At 40.4% G+C, this 17,676-nt stretch overlaps 1 protein-coding gene across 12 annotated transcripts in view; it reads left to right on the forward strand.

Annotated features, from left to right (window-relative positions):
* Nucleotides 1–17,676, forward strand: part of LOC129727364 (amyloid-beta-like protein) — a 144,048-nt gene that overhangs the window by 73,676 nt on the left and 52,696 nt on the right. The gene's annotated exons all lie outside the window — the stretch shown is intronic.

The raw sequence follows: 17,676 nt of genomic DNA on the forward strand, positions 1-17,676 counted from the left end.
CGTCTAGTATAGTATCCTTACAAACAGAACATATTTTTTTTAAAACCGTATACCAAACATCAAATGAATAGTAAAAAGTCAAATACACAATAATGGAAGAGAGCATGCCTCGGAATAACAATGTTTGTTGTTGCACCGATCATGATCCTCTGCAGATTCACTTAATATGGCCCACATGATTCGTGATAATAATGATTCCGGAAGTCATCATAAAAATTAAATGCGGGCTCTGGTTAACACGTTTGATTTCGCACGAGATTGATCTTACCATAAATACAGTCCCGGTTCACATGATGACCGATTTGCATAATGCTGTGGCTATTGCTGTCAGTGAGACTGCAACCGACAGTTCGGAAAATTCACTTTTCCTCGCTCCGTCCTGGGCGTTGGACAGTCCAGCCGAGATAAGTTCTTGCTCCATTCATCCTTCTTTCGGTACACTGTGCCACCGCACCGTTTGACCTGTCTGGGAGTGCTAAACGGGATTGTTGCGATGCAGTTTCATACAATTTAAATGCCATTGTTATGTAAATCGAACACTGCTGCTCTGCAAAATCTGTTAGTCGGTAAAGTGCATTTTCGAGCCAGACGAGTATGCCATAAATTTCGTGAGCCACTCTGCGGTGACATTATCCCGCTAGCAGCAAGAAAAGAATCGTTTGGTGGATGACGTACACCGGAAAAGCCTGTATCAACGGATCCTAGTATAGTGTATAATGTAACTTATTGTGTTGCAACGCTAGTTAGTACCCCCCGATTTGTACGTCGTAAATTAAAACATTCAACTATATGACATAATGGGGTCTGGAAATTGCTTCAAATAGTTATTATTATGACTAGTTCACGTTTCTTTTCTAATAGTTTATTTGATAGCGTTTTGGAAATATGTATTGAACAAAAGCTTTAAGCTAATTGTGTTTTTTTTTTTTTAAGGGGGGGATTTGTTAGTAGCCTAAGTATTTATGATAAATATTAGTAAATAATGAGTATGTGTGTCCAATCACAAATGGTGACTTCTCAACACTGTTAGAAATTTGTAATTTTAACTGTTAGGATTTGTTTGCTTTCGCAATTAGGACTTATCATTCGTAGGGACTTAAACCTACTTGTCAGAAAAGGGGAAGTAAACTTACAACTAACTTAATTGCTAACTTATTGGCTATAAAGAGAGCTTATCGTAGCAATTGAGGTTGCAACGATTTTTGTCGAAAATTGTTAATAATTTTATTTGACATAGCTTCTAATGGTTCATCACCAGTAAGTCTATGTAATTCGAGTGTACCAAACCAAGGAGGACGCTTCAAAATCATTTTCAGAATTTTATTCTGAATCCTTTGGAGCGTTTTCTTCCTTGTTGAACAGCGACTTGACCAGATCGGTACAGCATAAAGCATTGTTGGTCTAAAAATTTGTTTGTAAATCAAAAGTTTGTTCTTTAAACAAAGTTTAGAATTCCTGTTAATGAGAGGATATAAACATCTCGTATATTTGATGCACTTGGCTTGTATACTCTCAATGTGCTCTTTGAAAATAAGTTTTTTATCATAAATTAGTCCCAAGTACTTAACCTTGTCAGACCAACTTAAAATAACCCCATTCATCTTGACAACGTGATTATTGTTTGGCTTGAGGAAAGAAGCCCTAGGCTTATGCGGAAAAATTATCATTTGAGTTTTAGAAGCATTGGGAGAGATTTTCCACTTTTGCAAGTAGGAAGAAAAAATATCTAAACTTTTCTGCAATCGACTGCATATGACACGAAGACTTTTTCCTTTTACGGAAATGCTTGTATCATCGCAGAACAATTACTTTGTGCATCCTGGAGGCAAATCAGGAAGATCTAAAGTGAATATGTTGTACAGGACTGGACCCAAGACTGAACCTTGAGGTACACCTGCTCTGACAGGAAATCTATCAGATTTGGAATTCTGATAGACAACCTGCAGAGTTCGATCAGTAAGATAATTTTTTAATATTTTGATTAGGAAAATTGGAAAATTAAAAGTTTGCAATTTCGCAATCAAACCTTTATGCCAAACACTGTCGAATGCTTTTTCTATGTCTCAAAGAGCAGCTCCAGTGGAATAACCTTCAGATTTGTTAGCTCGTATCTATTAGTAACTCTGAGCAATTGATGAGTTTTGGAATGCCCATGGCGAAATCCAAACTGTTCATTTGCAAAAATTGAATTTTCGTTGATGTGTGACATCATTCTGTTAAAAATAATTCTCTCAAACAGTTTACTTATTAAAGAGAGCAAACTGATTGGTCGATAACTTGAAACTTCAGCTGGGTTCTTATCCGGTTTTAAAATTGGAGTAATTTTTGCATTTTTTCCATAATTTGGGAAAATATGCAATTTTGAAGCAGCAATTGAAAATTTTCACTAAAAATTCCATTGTGCTCTCAGGGAGATGTTTGATTAGTATATTAAAGATTCCATCGTCACCAGGTGCTTTCATATTTTTGAAATTTTTAATAATTGATTTAATCTCATTCAAGTTAGTTTCAATTATTTCTGCAGGTAAAAAATTCTAGGAAGAAATTAAATCAAATTGACGTGTGACTTCATTTTCAATTGGTCTCACAAAATTCAAATTTGAGTTATGAACACTCTCAAACTGCTGAGCAAGTCTTTGAGCCTTTTGTTCATTGGAACAAGAAAACTTTCACCATCTTTTAAAACTGGAATTGGCTTTGAAGGTTTCTTAAGAATCTTCGACAGCTTCCAAAACGGTTTTGAATATGGTTTCAATTTTTCAACTTTAGTCTCAAAATTTTGATTTCTCAGAAGAGTAAATCTATGTTTAATCTCTTTCTGTAAATCTTTATAAATAGTTTTAAAAACAGGGTCACGAGAACGTTGATATTGAGGTCTGCGGACATTTTTCAAACGAATTAGAAGTTGAAGATTTTCGTCAATTATTGGTGAATCAAATTTCACTTGAGCCTTTGGAACAGAATAATTCCTGGCATCAACAATTGCACATTTTAATGCTTCCAAAGCGGAATCAATATTCACTTCGTTTTGCAAATCAAGCTCATTATTGAAATTTCTCTAAATATGAGTTTTATATCTTTCCCAATTACCTTGTTATAATTAAAAACAGAGCTCATAGGGTTTAAAACTGATTCATGTGATAAAGAAAAAGTTATTGGAAGATGGTCAGAATCAAAGTCAGCATGTGTGATCAAATCACTACATACATGACTTTGATCTGTTAGCACCAAATCAATTGTTGAAGGGTTTCTTACAGAAGAAAAGCATGTAGGACTATTCGGAGACAAAATAGAATAGTATCCTGACGAACAATCATTGAATAAAATTTTGCCATTGGAATTGCTTTGAGAGTTATTCCATGAACGATGTTTAGCGTTAAAATCGCCGATTATAAAATATTTCGAACGATTTCTGGTGAGTTTTTGTAAATCACCTTTAAAATAATTTTTGTGCTCGCGTGTGCATTGAATGGTAAATATGCTGCGGCAATAAATAAAATCCCAAGTTCAGTTTGAACTTCAATTCCCAAAGTTTCAATAACTTTCGCCTCAAGATGGGGAAGAGCACAATGTTTGATTCGGCGATGAATAACAATTGCAACTCCACCGCCGGAACCCTGAATCCTATCATATCTATGAACCACGTAATTGGGATCATATTTTAATTTTATGTTAGGTTTCAAAAATGTTTCAGTAATAATTGCAATATGCACATTATTTACTGTTAAAAAATTAAAAAGCTCATTCTCATTGGCCTTCAATGAGCGAGCATTCCAATTTAATATTATAATTGTTTCATTTAAAATCATTGCTAAATTTTAAATTAGAAACAATTTTAATAGTAAAATTTGTGCCTATTTGAATGGCTTCAAACGTTGATTTTGCCTGCAACATGGCGTTCATAAGATCGAACATTGCCTGTTGCAAAAAAGAAAGTTTACCTGCCGTAATAGGCCCCAGGCAGTTGACATTAGAAAAAATATTGTCGGCAGCAATATTAGCTTGAGTAATAGGTGTACAATCATTTTCTAGCGTGTTTTGCTTACCCATGTTAACGGTCATTTTAGATTTAGCTTTTCCAAAAAAATTTAAGTTGTTAACCTCATTGCGGTTAAAATGAATTAAATAATTAACAAGGGAAATTCCAGTTCTCTGACTGTTATCGCCTCGTGATTTTTGTTTCATTAGAATTACTTGGGTAGGGGCTATGCCAAGTAATTCTGTTAAAGTAAGTTTGATCTCTTCAACGGTTTGATCGTTGGTGAGACCTTCCAATACGACCTTGAACGGCTTTGTGCTCTTTGTGTCATATGTAAAAAAATTATACATCTTTTCAGTTAAATACTGAATAAGACGATTACGACCCTTTATAGTCGGCTAATAAGCGGCATTCGCCTCTATGACCAATTTGATAGGTAACTTTAACGTCAGAAACAAACGTTGAAAGTTCCTTTTTGAAAATATTGAATTCAGAAGAAATAGTTACCACAATAGGTGGAACTTTTTCCTTTTTTAAAGAGTTGACATTTTGTATGGTTTCATTACTCATAACTTCCATTTCACCAGCTTCTTGCTCAGGCAAAATATCAAAAGGATTGTCACTACAGACACTCGAAGTGTCAGAAAGAGATGCCTCTCTTTTCCTCCCCGCAGCGATGCGAGGTTTCTTTTTTCGTCCAGCCATTTCAGGTGATACGAGGAAAGTTAAAACAAATGTTAAATTCAAAAGTAGGTAGTCTTTAAAAGACACACTGACAAAACACAAACTTTGAAGCTATAGGCAGTCAAAGACCAGTCCACAAGCAACCGAAAAAACGTCTGATCTGTAGGACAGTTCAAGACGCACTGTAAGCTAATTGTGTAGTTTTTCGAATAGACCGGCCATTGTTTAGTCAATATTATGAATTATCAATGTATTTAACTAGAAGTTGTGAAAGTACCACCCTAGACGTGGGAATAAGTCTAGGGCGAGATTATTTCATAGGCGTGACTTCTCGATACTTTTTTTCCCTTGTAGAAGACTGAACCACTGCGACCATTGTTTGATCTATTGTGGTAATTAATCGATAGTTGCCTTTCTGACTAATTGCATGTGTGCACGTACATGCGCATATTTCGGGGTATGCATGCTTGTGTGATCTAATCACCAATTCACTCATAGTATCAACTGGAAGAAATGTAGTGAAAGTATAAAAATAAATTCATAGTTTTCCATTACATTAGAATATCAATTTCATAATAATGCGCTGCGATGTTATATGACTTCGAAACCATGTTTATTGGGGTGGCAATTTTGGCCTTCGGCCTTCTGTAATTTCACTTCATTTTGTAGGCACGTGTTCTCGTAGTCCGATTGAGCTGAAATTTTGTATGAAAACATTTTTCGAAAAGACAAAACTTTTGAGCTCTACGTCTAAACGGAATTCGAAAAGTCGATTTCCATTGCCACCCAAATGTTCATATTAAAATGCATCAAATTTCGTAAAATAACTATAAATTACCGGCTCTACTTTATCACACTGTTGGTAATTTTTTTCAACAAACTTGGTGTGAATTGATACCTTCATTTAGGAGTTGCAGTAAGTAATACTCGTAGTTGACTACTTTTTTTAGAGATAATACAAATTGTTTCAGCTGTCCCAGCTGGTCTCGAGGTACGACGCTGGCTTAACAAGCCAGTCGTCGTAGGTTCGAGTCTCGGCTTGGGAGAGACTGTTAGTGTCAGTAGGATCGTAGCGCTAGCCCCGCAATTGACCTGTACACTCAACAGTTGGCTGCGAAGTCTGTGTATAATAAACAGAAGGTCGAGCTCCGATACGGAATGTAGCACCAAGGCTTTGCTTTTTTACAAATTGTTTCACGCGCGTCTCAAAAACGGATGCCATGGCTTTGTCAATGTAGACTATTTTAATATATCTTTAATTGCTGATTATCCAACTCTACGCATCGTGCCATAATCATCTTCAAATGTTTAGTCTTAGGCTTCAAATATTTATTGACAATTTAATTTATTTAACAATCATTTAACAATTTTTTCTTCGAATAATAGGTATTGACAAATGTTTCCAACTGAAATTAAAATAATTCCTTGCTTAAGTCTCAGTTTGTACAGTTTATCGATATTGAATATTTTATACCCTAAAGCTCGTTAATTAACGTATTAAATCAAATTTGTTTTTGCAATACAATTGGTGTCATTATTATGGTGTCATGTTTTATCAGTATTATTATTTGTTTATTTTCAAGTTTTTCGTTAGATGGTCTCTTGTTATTAAAGGTAGCAGCCAATCTCATAGGAACGTATTAACTTGAGAAATAATCATAAAATTCTAGTTGGTTTTGGCTCAGGCAGAAATTTCATTCTTTGGGTCTGCCTGAAAACTTCAAAGCTCAAATCAAAAAATAATGAGTATCTCATATAACGGAAATGGTAAGCATTTTCTATAACGTTTGTAAGCCAGCACGATTTGTATGTGCAGTTGTTCGCAGATAGCATTATGTGTTATATCACTTACTAAGTGAATATAATATGCAACTATCTCCCGAATTTCCCTCAAAGAGATAACTGGGAATAAATCGTTCTGTCTTCTGCATACCTACTAGTAACGTTGGTTTGCAACGGGTAGGATATAAGTAGCCCCAAAACGTAAATGCAGGGTAACTTCAAACGAGAGAAAACTCTCCTTTCGAACTATGTAACATAACATACTCAGCGTTCCTTTTATTTTTGTGATGTATATAGACATGTACTTGAATAGTAATGAAAAGATATGACTGCCGAGAGTCGAGTGTAACACTGCGCCCAATGTCCAAAAAGAAGAAACACTCTAAGTAAAAAGTAATCCTTGTAATCGATTTCAAATATTATAAAAGTTTCGGACCCCGAACACTATTAGAAAGTTGACGTAGGTTATACTTGATTTAAATAATCTAAATGTGTATGCTACACTGCTCGTTGAATCGAATAATCGATTAATAGATGATATCTTATGATACTAGTTCCTGATTTTAAATGTGAAAATCGTGATGTTTTATTTTGCTGATAACTTGCTTTTTTTATTTGACCCAATTTTGACAGACGCAATGGTTTTTTTAACTACGAAGACTATTTATCAAACGCACCATTTTATCAACAACATGAACATTTAACATTATGTTTTGTTATTCAGTGCCAGCCCCTCTCAAGACATTTATTTATTTATTTCGTCAAGCAAATGTAGACTACAGTTGTAATAATTAGAGATGCACCGAATATTCGGTCGCCGAATATTCGGGCCGAATATCACCAAAAATTGGATTTTGCCGAATATTCGTCTCGCCGAATAGTAAGTTTATTATTCGGCCGAATAAGCCGAATAGTGGCCAATGATTATCAGAAAATAATATAAAAGTATAGTGGAAAGTTTTATGAACGGGGGTAAACGAAAACTGAAGATGTAACTTGGGCTTAGAAAGGAATATATCTCATTAAAACGGAACACGAACCGCTATCTCCACACAATATTTCATGTTCAGTCTGGATGAGGTATATTTTTTCTGAGCCAAAGTCACATCCTTAGTTCTCGTTCATTTCTCGCGTTTTATTTTTCTTCAAAAACACTCAAAATGTAGTTGTAACACAAACTTTTAAGTTGTGTTAACCATAATCCTCAAAAACATTATTTTTAAACGACAACTCAAATAAGAACAAAAGGAGGTGCGCCACGGATTAGCGTGCCTTATTCCATAGGCGCAAAATAATTATTTCTTGTGCAATAGTTCGGACAATTTTCAATCGTTTTCGTACATGAACAATTCGAAAGCGAAAGAAACAATTTAAACTTCAAACAATGACCATTTGGTTATTTTGTTATCATACGATCAACATTGTGTTCAGCCGAATATACGGCCGAATATTCGTCTTACCGAATAATGGAAAAAAGGTTATTCGGTATTCGGCCGAAGGCCGAATAGTGCTATTCGGTGCATCTCTAGTAATAATACAATGTTTTCTTATATTGTATACATTATTCCCAGTAGTTAGTCGTTTTTTGATTTGATTTCTGCCCATAGTGTTGTCGATATTTTTTAAGTTTTTTGAATGATGAAAATGGAAACGACATCTCTACCAAAATAGGCGGGGGCCTAGCGTGGTTGATAACGTCTCCGCCAACCACGTTCGACGCCTGAGTTCGAATTTCAACGCCGATATAGGTGTCGGTGGTTGTAGGGTGGCGTGATCCACTCACAACCAACCCAACTGGTCTAGATTCAATCCTAGCCGACACCATGAGATTTTCTGTGGCGAAAAATCTCTGGGATCACGCCTTCCATCACATGAGGAAGTAAAGCCGTTGGCGCCGGTCCGTTAATCAACGGGTCGTAAGTTAGGGTCCTAGATGGAGTCGCCTCTTCGGGCGTCGGTGATTGGCACAACAACAGTGGCGGAACTAGACCGACGGAAAATAAGCGACAATAAAAAAAAAATCTACATAAACCAAACAACTGTGCAAATGACAAATACGATGAAAAATTCGCTTAGAATTACTCTTAAACTTTAATACTTACCTCACCAGTCAGATTCAGACCGAGATGCCCATGGCTGTTTGAAGAAGTTGTCTCCATTCAATTCGGTCTATGGCTGCTGCTCGCCAGTTATGTCATCTGTGGAGCCCCGGAAGTCGTCACTCACTTGATCGAGCCACCCTGCACGCTGCGCGCCTCGTCACCTCGTTCCAGTTGGGTCGTTATCAATCGTTCGACATCCTTACGATATGCCTAACCTACCGTAGTATCCAGATATTCGCCGTTTGAGCGATGAGTGGTTTTCTCAGCAACTGATGCAACTCGTGGTTTATCCGTCTTTGCCATGGGCCATCTTCCATCTGCACTCCACCGCAGATTGCACATAGCACCTTCCGTTCAAAAACCCCAAAGGCGCGTGCGTCCTCCATGGTCTAAAATTCGTGGCCGTAGAGGACTACCGGTCCGATCAGTGTTTTTTTTTCTCCATCTATAATTTATTTGACACGGCACAAATACAATTTAATGTTTAACGGCGCCAATTATATCTGGTAGCTTACTTTCTAAAGTATCTTAATAACTAAAAGCAAATTTTTTATCCTCGCTGCCGACTACGAGCTGAAACTAAATCTAACTTAAAGCTAGAATGTTTTGCATTAAAAGCACTGATTTGTTGTTTGATGGTTTTCCATCGCCATAGGTAAGCAGCATATTGAATATGTTCCGCTGCTGGGCCAAAATATTACGGACTGGCATATTGGGTTGTCTCCCTCGGGACCTGAGAGTATCGTGCGGGTCTAGTTGCTGTTTCCGGATCCGGGGTCTTAACGTGTTCTTGTCGTTTGGTTGGATGTAGGCGGAAGGGAATAGAATTAAACTGGGGCGTGGATGGATTTCAGGAAAACGTATATAAGAGACATGTAGGATAGGTCACGGCTCGCCAAGACATCACGAACAGGAACAGCCGGCTGCCCACTTTCGGCCTGCAGGGAAGCTATTAATTTAGACCTGGCGTCACGATGTACAGGGAATGACCAAACCACATGCTCTATGTCGTGATAACCCTCACCACAGGCACAGATACCACTTTCCCCGAGCCCAACACGACGGAGATGCGCGTCAAATCTATAGTGATTGGACATAAGCCGGGACATCACGCAAATGAAATCCCGACCTACATCCAACCCCTTGAACCACGGGTTCGTCGACACCTTGGGGATTATGGAATGTAACCACCTTCCCAGTTCCCCTCTGGTCCAAGAATTTTGCCAACTGATGATCGTATTCTGACGTACAAGTGTGAAAAATTCATTAAAGGCAATTGGTCTTTCATAAATATCACCGTTTGTTGCGCCCACCTTAGCCAAAGAGTCCGCTTTCTCATTGCCCGGTATCGAGCAGTGAGAAGGGACCCACGCTAAGGTAATCTGAAACGATTTTTCGGATAAAGCACTCAGATTTTCCCGTATTTTCCCCAGGAAATACGGAGAGTGCTTAACATCTTTAATCGATCGGAGAGCCTCAATGGAACTGAGACTGTCCGTTAAGATGAAATAATGGTCCTTGGGCATTTTTTCGATAATCCCTAGGGTGTACTGAATTGCAGCTAATTCTGCGACGTAAACAGAAGCAGGATTATCGAGTTTATGGGAGACGGTTAAATTGTTATTGAAAATACCGAAGCCAGTGGACCCATCAAGAAGTGATCCGTCAGTGTAGAACATATTGTTGCAGTTGATGTTTCGATATTTATTGGAAAAAATTTTGGGTATCTGCTGCACGCGTAAATGATCCGGGATTCCACGAGTTTCTTCTATCATGGAGGTATCGAAAAACACAGTAGAATCAGAAGTATTTGATAAGTCGACACGATTTGGAATATTCGAAGAAGGGTTAATATTTTAGGACATGTGATGGAAATACAATGACATAAAACGGGTTTGAGAATTAAGTTCGATTAACCTTTCAAAATTTTCAATCACGGGACGGTTCAAGACCTCACATTTGATAAGAATACGAGAAGACAGGCTCCAGAAGCGGTTTTTCAATGGTAGTACTCCAGCTAAGACCCCCAAACTCATCGTATGGGTCGACTGCATGCAACCTAAGGCGATACGCAAACAACGATATTGTGTTCGCTCCAGTTTGATCAGATGTGTGTTTGCTGCGGAGCGGAAGCAGAAACACCCGTATTCAATAACAGACAATATCGTTGTTTGGTAAAGCCTTATAAGGTCTCCTGGATGGGCTTCCCACCATTGTCCGGTTATTGTACGAAGAAAATTCACTCTTTGTTGACATTTTTTCATCAGATACCTCACGTGACAACCCTAGGTGCCTTTAGAGTCGAACCAGATACCAAGATATTTGTGTACCAAAACCTGAGAAATCGTTTTACCCATTAATTGTGTTTGAAGCTGAGCAGGTTCATGCTTCCTAGAAAAAACTACTATCTCAGTCTTCTCCGGAGAGAATTCGATACCTAGCTGTAAAGCCCAAGCAGACAAATTGTCCAAAGTATCTTACAATGGTCCTTGCAAATCGGCAGCTTTGGCTCCTGTAACAGAGATTACACTGTCGTCTGCAAGTTGTCTTATCGTGCATGAATTTGCCAGACATTCGTCGATGTCATTTACATAAAAGTTGTAAAGAAGGGGGCTTAAATATGAGCCCTGGGGAAGACCCATGTAGCTAATGCGAAAAGTTGCCAAATCGCCGTGCGTAAAATGCATGTGCTTTCCGGACAACAAATTGTGCAAAAAATTGTTTAAAATTGGAGAAAATCCTTGTCGGTGAAGTTTACTCGAAAGAATGTCAATAGAAACGGAATCAAAAGCCCCCTTAATGTCCAAGAACGCAGACGCCATTTGTTTTTTGCGAGCATACGCCAGCTGAATATCTGTTGAAAGCAGCGCAAGACAATCATTCGTCCCTTTGGCACGGCGGAAGCCAAATTGAGTATCCGATAGTAGGCCATTTGATTCGACCCAATGGTCTAAACGACGGAGTATCATTTTCCGGATACAGGATAGCATTGCAATCGGCCTATAAGAGTTGTGATCAGAAGCTGGTTTCCCTGGTTTTTGGATGGCGATCACCTTCACTTGCCTCCAATCCTGCGGTACAATGTTTTGCTCCAGGAACTTATTGAACAAGTTCAACAAGCGCCTCTTGGCATTGCCGGGTAGATTCTTCAACAAGTTGAATTTGATTCTATCTAACTCAGGCGCGTTATTGTTACAGGACAGGGGGGCAACTGAAAATTCTGCCATCGTAAAAGGTGATTCTATCGCGTCGTGGCCCGGAGACGCATCGCGAACAATATTTTGCTCAGGAACAGAGTCCGAACATACTTTCCTGGCAAAATCAAATATCCACCTACTTGAAGACTCCTCGCTTTCGTTGACCGTTACGCGATTCCGCATTCTTCGGGCTGTGTTCCAAAGAGTGCTCATCGATGTCTCCCTCGACGTCTCGTTCACGAACCGACGCCAATATCCGCGTTTCTTTGCTTTAGCCAAGCTTTTAAGCTTGGTATCAAGCTCCGAATACCGTAAATAGTCGCCAGGTATACCTCCCTTCTGGTAGGCCAAAAACGCGTCGGATCTTTGCGTGTAGACATCGGAGCACTCTTGGTCCCACCACGGAGTGGGAGGCCGTTCTTTAATCGTTACGCCGGGATATTTCTTCGTTTGGGCTTGCAACGCGGCGTCGAGAATCAAGCCCGCGAGGAGGTTGTATTCTTCAAGTGGTGGATGATGTTGAATCGAATCGACCGCTTTTGAAATCATTTCCTCGTATAACTTCCAATCGACATTCCGTGTGAGGTCATACGGAATGTCAACTGGTCGCATGCGAGTTGACCCGTTATTAATTGAAATAAGAATAGGCAAATGGTCGCTACCGTGAGGATCGAGGATTACCTTCCATGTGCAATCCAACCGTAGCGACGTCGAACATAAGGATAGATCCAAAGCGCTTGGGCGCGCTGGAGGTTTCGGGATACGTGTCATTTCGCCGTTGTTTAAAATAGTCATGTCGAAGTCATCGCAAAGGTTATAGATTAAAGAGGAGCGGTTATCATTGTAAGGGGAACCCCAAGCCACGCCATGAGAGTTGAAGTCTCCCAAAATCAAACGTGGCGAGGGAAGAAGTTCTATTAAATCAAAGAGCAGCCGTTGCCTAACCTGTGCTCTGGGAGGAATATATATTGAGGCAATACAAAGCTCTTTACCTTGTATTGTCATTTGACATGCGACAACTTCGATGCCTGGAATCGAGGGGAGGTTAATACGATAGAAAGAATAGCACTTTTTAATCCCTAAAAGTACTCCTTCTTATGGGGTGTCTCGATCAAGGCGAATAATATTATAATCATGGAAGTTGAGATCAATATTTGAAGTAAGCCAAGTTTCACAAAGGGCAAATGCATCGCATTTGTATTTATTTATCAAAACTTTAAACGAATCAATTTTTGGTAAAAAACTTCTACAATTCCACTGTAAGACAGAGATAGAATCCTTCATATACGCAGTTGAATTAGGCATCGAAGGATACAATCGCTGCAAGGAGGGGCCATTGGGCAGTCAACTGCTTCAAAAATGATCTAACTGTTGGGAGGAATGCTGTAAGAAAAATTTTAATTGGATCGGGTACATTGAAATTTTCAAAAATCCAGTCCACAATGTCAGAAAATTTCACTAATCCAGAGTTTGTTTCATCAACTGGATGTGCAAAAGGAACAACTGGGGTTTTAGATGTTCCTGGCAGTGCTGGGAACTCCTTCTGGGACTTTAAATTTGCAAGCCCAGGAGGAGTTTGCTTCGGTTTTTCCGCAGCACTGTTTGGTTTGTTTGTACCATTCATTTCACTTTGAGAAATCTTAGGACCTTTTCTGGGAAGTTTAGGAGAGGAAATATTTTTCCTCTTTCTAGACTCCCCAGGATTGGCGTAAGATGTTCCCGCTGGTGAATCGTCAGAATCAGTTTCATCAGAGGACAACAGATCAAAAGGGTTTGATGTAATGGGAGAAGTGGTAGCAGTCTTCTTCAGCATCTCAGCGTAAGAACGCTTCGAACGCTCTTTGAGAGACCTCTTTATTTTATCCCTGCGCTGCATGTACACCGCACATGTCGAGAGCTCATGCTGACTCTCCCCACAGTGAATGCATTTTTCAGCATTTTTACTGCAGGAATCATCCGCATGATTCTCCCCACACTTGCCACAACGTGCCTTATTGCAGCAGTAGGCGGCGGTGTGGCCTAACTGCTTGCAATTCAGGCAGTTCATGACGCGAGGCACATATAATCGCACAGGGAGACGAACCAGGTGGATCGAGACGTGGCTTGGTAGCGCTGACCCGGCGAACGTAACTCGAAACGAGTCTGACGGAGTGTATACTGTTTTGCGACCGATGATCGATGCTGACCGCAATTGCTTGCAGTCGAGCACCTTTACATCGGGACAGGTTTTGTTCTTAAAGCACCCTTTGGCACTTTTCAGTATACACTCGACGGACAGACTCGAATCGGTTATGACGCCGTCGATCTCCACGTCTCGTGCGGGTATGTAAACGCGATACTCGCGTGTGAAGAGCTCAGAGTAAGCTATATCGTTGGCCTCTTTCAGGTTACTGACCACGACACGGAGCTTGTTAGGCCGGACCTTGGAAATTTCGGTCACGCCCTTGTACTCCTTCGTCAGGTCTTTAGAAATCTGCAAGAGGTTCAACTGTTTCGATTTCGGTCCCGCCTTTGGCCGAAAATAGACAGTATAGCTGCCCTGGGCTCCGTCTGGGTAAAGCCTGGGGCGAGGGGGGACTGAAGAATGAACAGGGGAGGGGGTAACAGAAGGGTCAGGGTCAGAGGGGTTCGGGGATGGTGGCGCGGGAGGCGAGGGATCTACATTCATCCCGCTAAGTCTAGCGCACTAGCGCCGACAAGATCACGTACCTTTTTACTTCTCCCTTCCAGTAAGGTTGGTTGTCCGATCGTTCGAAGTTGCAGCCGTTACAGCCAGCAGCACCAATACAGCAGCACCAAACAGCCACCAGCAGCGAGCCAGGTGTGAGATCAATCCACACAGCGATACAATTCAACTGTCAACTGATGGCTTCTTCTTTTTCCTCTTTTGTGTCTCGTCCACTGCTGTAGCACAATTCAGCCAGCAGCCAAATCGGCTTACGCACCAGCTGGCAGTCACGATGCGAAACAGTTGCACAAAGGCGCGACCTTGAACCCGGATTTATTTCACTCGACCAGGCAAACAATGCCAACACTTGTTCACACGTCTTTTGTTTTATATTCTATCGGAGCGATCACCAAACACGTCCGATACTGATGCGTGTTCGGCACAGAATGAGATCAGTGTTTTGTAGATGATCAATTTCGTGGGGCGGCGAATTTTATTCGAGCGGAGCATCCGGAGTCCAAAGTGAGCACGATTTCTTGCCATAAGGCGTCGATGAATTTCTCTGCTGGTGTCGTAATCACCAATGATCCCAGGTACACGAACTCGTCTATCACCTCGATTTCATCACTGGTAATCTGCACTCGTGGTGAAAGGTTGATACTCTCTTCTCTGGCAGCTCTTCCTCACATATAATTAGTCATCGAAGCGATTATGACCAGTCCAGTTCATCTGTCCAGTTCATACGTCTTCATCATCTTTTCAAAGGTTGGTGCCACGATGGCGATGTCATCTGTGAAGCCAAAGAGCTGACCTCCTAAATATCGTGCCACTCCTGTCGATTTTCGCTCTTCGTATTACCCCGTCCAAAGCGATATTAAATAACAAGCACGACAGACACCTTGCCGTAGCCCTCTTCGAGATTCGAAAGGACTCGAGAGTGTCCCTGAAACACGAACTGCACACATCACCCGATCAACCGTGGACTTGACCAACCGTGTCAGTTTATTCGGGAAACCGAAATCGTGCATAATCTGCCGTAGCTGGTTTTGATAGCGATAAGTTGTTTCAAACGCCTATTTAAGCCGATAAACAGATGGTGTGTGGGCACATTATATTTGAGACATTTCTATGGGACCAGCCCTAACGTAAATATTTAATCCGTGGTATGCACTCATAAATTCCACCTGGCCCCACGAACTTCCTCGCAAAGCCAGTGTAGCATCTTAGCCAATGCTTCGCCACCGTGTTTCATAGCTCGCTCGTTGGTCAGTGTCAGCTGCTTTGTTGTTTTTCAGCCGGCGTCATAGGCGTTGCTAGAGGGGGGCAGAACTTTCTTTTCAATAACTCTAATAGCACAAAAGGACATCTTCAGCCCATAGAAACATCAGTGTAATGTATCAGCCAGATGAAAAACAATTGATTGAAATGCTTGTTGCATGGAATTGCACAGGTTTTTCAGTTGATCCACAAAGGACAAAAAGTTCCGGGCAAATCCGCCTGCATCAACCAGCTTGGAATATTGGAACCGAGCACTGGAAACACGGTTCGGTGAAGATACTGCACCTGCCTGCGCGTTGTCCTTGTTGCATCCCGCTAACGTAATACGCATGTCATTGGAAGAGTTCAAGCGCAAAACTAAAAGTTCAGTAATTTTTTACGAAGTTGACAATTCTGTTAGAAAGGTGGAAGTTTGATATCAACATTGCAGCAGCATGAGAGTAGATCGTAAGAGCTTGGAAGAGCTGGATCTTATGGACCTGCTAGCTGAAGTCCGTTCGTTCTTCCCTGCGACTGAGAAAGCAATTGAAATTGCAATCTTTCAGCACAATACGTCGGGTGAAAACGTGGCTGAGGTAAACAATGGTTGAACAGCGGTTGAGTGCTCTCTGCTTGCTGAGTGTTCATCGGAAGATGGTTAAAAACAATCGTGAAAATTTTACTGAATTAGCGCTGGAGCGATTTGCGGAGGATAAAAGAAAGATGGTTTTTAATTAACGACATTTTTATTGTTATCTTTGAACGGTACGTTTAGTGTAAATTAAATTACAGTTTAGTTTAGTTAAGTGTTAATAAAAAAATGAAATTTAGTGTTGATCACTGATATGTCCAAAGGTTTAAATTAACTTAAAAGATTCTACTAAAGAACATCTATTTCTATTCGAGGTTGGACAAAGAATAATCGAATTTTCCCCTCTGATGTCAAGAACAACTATTCACTGGTTGCCTTGATGTAACATCTCTCTTCTTAAAACAGCCGATACCCTTGGAATCTGGAAGGCAGCGAAACGAGCCGTCTAGGTCGATCAGCGGTTTCTGGCTCTTCGTCGTCCAACTACTCAGGAACATTTTTTAATTGTCTAGTGGCTGTTCAGCATTATCGAGGGGTTGATGTTCTTCAGCTATGAGTTGTGGTGGAGCTTTTAATGGTGGCGGAGGAAGTTCTTTAACTTCTTCATGTTCAGCTGGTGGATCTTTAGAAGCAGGAGCCTTCAGGATATCTACATCGTTTGATTCGTCTTCTTCGAACAGGAACAGTATCCTTCTTTGTGCCCAACCCGGTTGTTCAAAAAGCAGTCCTTCACAAAATGCATTTGACCGCATTGCCAACATGGTGTCTTTGGTTTCTTACCCAGGCTTCTTCCGTTCTCTTGATTTTTGCCCAAATTTCCTTTTCTACCTGCCAAACCCCTTGGAGAACTAGACTTTCTCTCACACAGAGTGAGTAATTATCCACATTTGGGCGTAGAGTATTTCAGTCGCAGAGTTCCTTTTCACTCTTTATCATCACTTGTTAGGGATAAACCTTTATTTGCTCTCTCAGTTTAAGAGGGAGTAGTTTTCGTTAGCTTCTCCTTTACTAGAAGAGAAGTTGGCCAAATATCAAAACATTTAGGTTCATATTGAAGCCACATCTTAACCGTTTTCGAATTTAATATTATAGGAAGATTCACAACTCACCATGGGTGCGTATTCTGCAGAAAGTTCGATTTTATACTGTTTTTGCCGCACCCCAGAGCGATGAGAACGGTAACGCAATGCTCAGTTGGTTGCCGAGCAATTTATTTCATTTTTCTTGCGTGCGCGGATGCTCTGTCGAATTAAAAGCGTTTTTTCGTCAGAGAAACTATTACTCTGCGCTCTCTCTACAGCAGATGGTGTGATGCACATTGAATGTAAGCTCGCAGTTGTTAAGAGGGAAGAAAACTCTTTCTCTTTTAGATGAAGATGAGCAAAACAAAGCCTGTTCTTACCTTCCTGCTTCGA

The sequence above is a fragment of the Wyeomyia smithii genome, chromosome 3, assembly GCF_029784165.1.
Source record: "Wyeomyia smithii strain HCP4-BCI-WySm-NY-G18 chromosome 3, ASM2978416v1, whole genome shotgun sequence".
In the NCBI taxonomy this organism is placed as follows: Eukaryota; Metazoa; Arthropoda; class Insecta; order Diptera; family Culicidae; genus Wyeomyia; species Wyeomyia smithii.